The 3,469-nt window shown below is 37.8% G+C and overlaps 1 pseudogene; it reads left to right on the top strand.

The window, feature by feature from the left end:
- Nucleotides 1–1,108: 1,108 nt before the first annotated feature.
- LOC120365556 (U4 spliceosomal RNA) lies at nt 1,109–1,241 on the top strand (annotated as a pseudogene).
- The last annotated feature ends 2,228 nt before the right edge of the window (nt 1,242–3,469 follow it).

Raw genomic sequence — 3,469 nt, 5'->3', positions numbered from 1 at the left:
AAAAACAGGAAAGAATACACTGTATAAGAACTATAAGGCCAAAGTTGCCTAATCTGTTCACAGAAACCCAAAAGCAGCAGGTGTAATGGAGGCTAGGAGTGAGATATGGGTTTGAAAATAGCAAAATTAACTGAAGATGTGTGCAGAAAAACTGGAGTAGATGTCCCTCTATTCTTCCTCATTTCAACTCAGACATAGGCATCAGGCTTTTATCTGAGCCTTATACCAATCCTAAATGGTTCTTCTCTAAATAAATTATCAGGAAAACTACTGCAAATGACCTGATTTCTAGTTCCCTACCGTCTCATTGTGTCTGTCTGATGTCAATACCGAAACAAAAACTACTATGGGTTTTTTTTTTTTTTTAGAGCAACTCAAGATTAAACAAAGGGAATTAGGTGATTATAAAATCAATGGAAGTGATGGAGCAGCAGGATCTACAATTGCCTTTCAGAAATGATTTCCAGAGCAGTACAGAACTGATCCACAAGAGCAATTGCTACTTCTGTAACAAGCAGAACTATGGAAACTATGGAGCTCATGAACTCACAGATCAAAATACAGGACTCAGTAAAGAGTGCCTGCCTACACTCTGACAAACAGAAAGCTGGAGATTGGAGATTGGAACATTCCTGCAGAGATACATCTCTGACACCTTTATTGCCAGCTGAAAAGGACAAAAAGACAGCAGAAAGATGGGTTTTTTTCTCTCTTCTACTTTACAAATACGATACAATTGTATCTAATGCACAGAACCTACTTTACTCCCAAAATCATGGCTGTTATGGAGTCTAGGGAATATGTAGTTATTAGATTTTCAGCCAGTGCTAAATAAATCAATAAATAAGACTTACTAGAAAGAAGTGAATCCTGATGCTGAGAGCAATCAGAATACATCCACCAAACTCTGACTAAGGAAAAAAAATAGTCATGCACTGGCACTCCCATGCCTCATTCCATAGAGAGATCCTAGTCAGAATACCAATTAAGGCCAAGAACTAAAAGAAAAACACACCTGTTTACATAACAACAAAGAACCCCCAAACCACCCACTCACCCCTTCACCTAATCGTCATTCCAACCAAGGATCATTAGGTATCAGAAGAGAAGCTTTGCAGGATCGTAGCCAATGAGGTTTATCCGAGGCGCAATTATTGCTAATTGAGAACTTTTCCCAATACCCCACCGTGACGACTTGCAATACAGTCGGCACTGGCAATTTTTGACAGTCTCTACGGAGACTGATAATTTTTAAGAAAGGAAAAGAAAAGAAAAGAAAGGAAAGGAAAGGAAAGAATCAAATCATGAAAGAGAATAATGACCAAAATAAGAAAATAGAAAATTTAACATCAGAGAAAAACAGAACACTAGGGAAGCAGAAGAGAAATTTCTGATATGATCAGAGAGATCAGACAAAGCTAGAATTCTTGAGAAAAGTATCAACTGGAGTATGTGAATGCATTGTTAGGGATTTATACTAAATATTGCTAAAATGAAAGAGCAATAATATATTTTAAAGTGTAGGAAAGAAAGTGTGGTAGAAAATATGAATGAGAAGAGACAAAAGAACATTCCAGAGGATACAGCCTCCAAATAGTAGAAATTTCAGAAAACTGGAGCATCCTCAAATGCAGCAGACCTGGATAGTATCTAATCCAGACTGGAGCAAGAAATACAAGAATAGAAGGAAAAAATTCTGGGAGAAGGGGAATTTTGCATGCTAGTATTACAATGCAAAGGGTATAAAGATACTAGAAACATTTCTCCTAGGAGCAACCCAAGTATGGTGACATTGTTCCCATGGAAATCTAATCCTAGCACATTATTTGACAATAAAGAAACAGTGTAAATACTGTTCACTTGCCCTTTAAGAGTCAACCTAAAATCATGTAGCTTTTAAATATTGGTTCAAAGGTATAAAATATTATCTATGCCAAATAAAAAATCTACAAGGTGAGTCCAGGCCACAGTCCTCAGCTGACAACTCAGCAGATGCTATTTAGCTGCCAGAACCTCTGCGACAGTAGTCTTAAACCATTGGTTTCAAAAGTTTCATTTATTTGAACAGTTTGTAGCCATTATTACATTTGATCCTGAGACACAAGGGAGGAAAAGCATGGTTGTGGTTTCAGAAATGAAATATAAATGTCAACAAATTTAATAATATAAAAGTAAAGCTAGAGAAGATAGCTATTTGGAAGCAGAAGGCAGAGAAAGGTAAAGGAAAAAAGAGGTACATAGGAGTCTTTATTCCATGATTCGGGGGCAAGTGATGCTGCTAGTAGTTAATGACACATACAATTTTTAAAAAAAGATGTAAACATAGCATTTGAATTAGAGAAGAGATCAATAGACAAATTAAAAATAATAATTAAGCCATAAATATTTGAGAGCAGAAGGGAAAAAGCTAAGCCAAATTCTCATGTCTCACAGAAGTCAATAAATATTTATTAAATGCCTTCCCTGCTCCTTGTGCCAGGCAGTAATCGGACACTGAGGATGAAATAATGCACATAAAAGAAGTGGAAAACTGATGCTTAAAATGCATCTCATTGTTGTTCACTGTATTAGTCCCTTTTCATGCTGCTGATAAAGACATACCTCAGACTGGGCAATTTACAATGAAAAGAAGGTTTAATGGAGAACTCACAGATCCACGTGGCTGGGGAAGCCTCACAATCATGGCAGAAGGCAAAGAGGAGCAAGTTACATCTTACATGGATGATAGCAGGCAAAGAGAGAGCTTGTGCAGGGAAACTCTACCCTACAGAGCCATCAGATCCCATGAGAGCCATTCCCTATCACAAGAACAGCACAGGAAAGACCCGCCCCCAAGATTCAGTCATCTCCCACCAGGTCCCTCTCATAACACGTTGGAATTATGGGCCATACAAGATGAGATTTGAGTAGGGACACAGAAACAAACCATATCATTCACCCTCTCTCTTTTGCCTAGAATGTTTTATCATTTTGATGTTCTGGTAAACTTTCATTCCTCCAACATAAACTCATGCTTATAAGCATGGAATCTGATCATTACTGAAGAAATAGAGGTAAAGATATATAATTTAGTACACAAGGAATGACCACTAGAAAATATCAAAACAGAAATCATAGAATAAGATTGGCTATGGATGTCAACACTGGTAATGGAGAAATGAGGATAAGGAGACTATGTCTTTTTCTGAAATGTTATTTCTGTTATCTGATAGGCCACTATGGTGGGAATGGATGTGTGACCCCTTCAGCAACAAACTTGTTGCCCTGGCTGCTGGAAGTGCTGTCTCTTCAGGAATTGCATAAGATGCAGAAATTCATTTCTCCCAAAGTAAAGCAGCTTTCCAGGCAGCTCACATTTAATGACTAACTGATGCTGAAGATGGGTTTGGCCATCACAACCAAACTTGAAACAGATGACTCTTAAGTTCCATTCCAGCTCCTGAGAACTCTTTGGGGTCAGCAGACATTG

The sequence above is a fragment of the Saimiri boliviensis genome, chromosome 10 (assembly GCF_048565385.1).
Source record: "Saimiri boliviensis isolate mSaiBol1 chromosome 10, mSaiBol1.pri, whole genome shotgun sequence".
Taxonomy (NCBI): Eukaryota; Metazoa; Chordata; class Mammalia; order Primates; family Cebidae; genus Saimiri; species Saimiri boliviensis.
The sequence above is the reverse complement of the archived record's forward strand: the minus strand, read 5'-3'. Positions and strand labels throughout refer to the sequence as shown.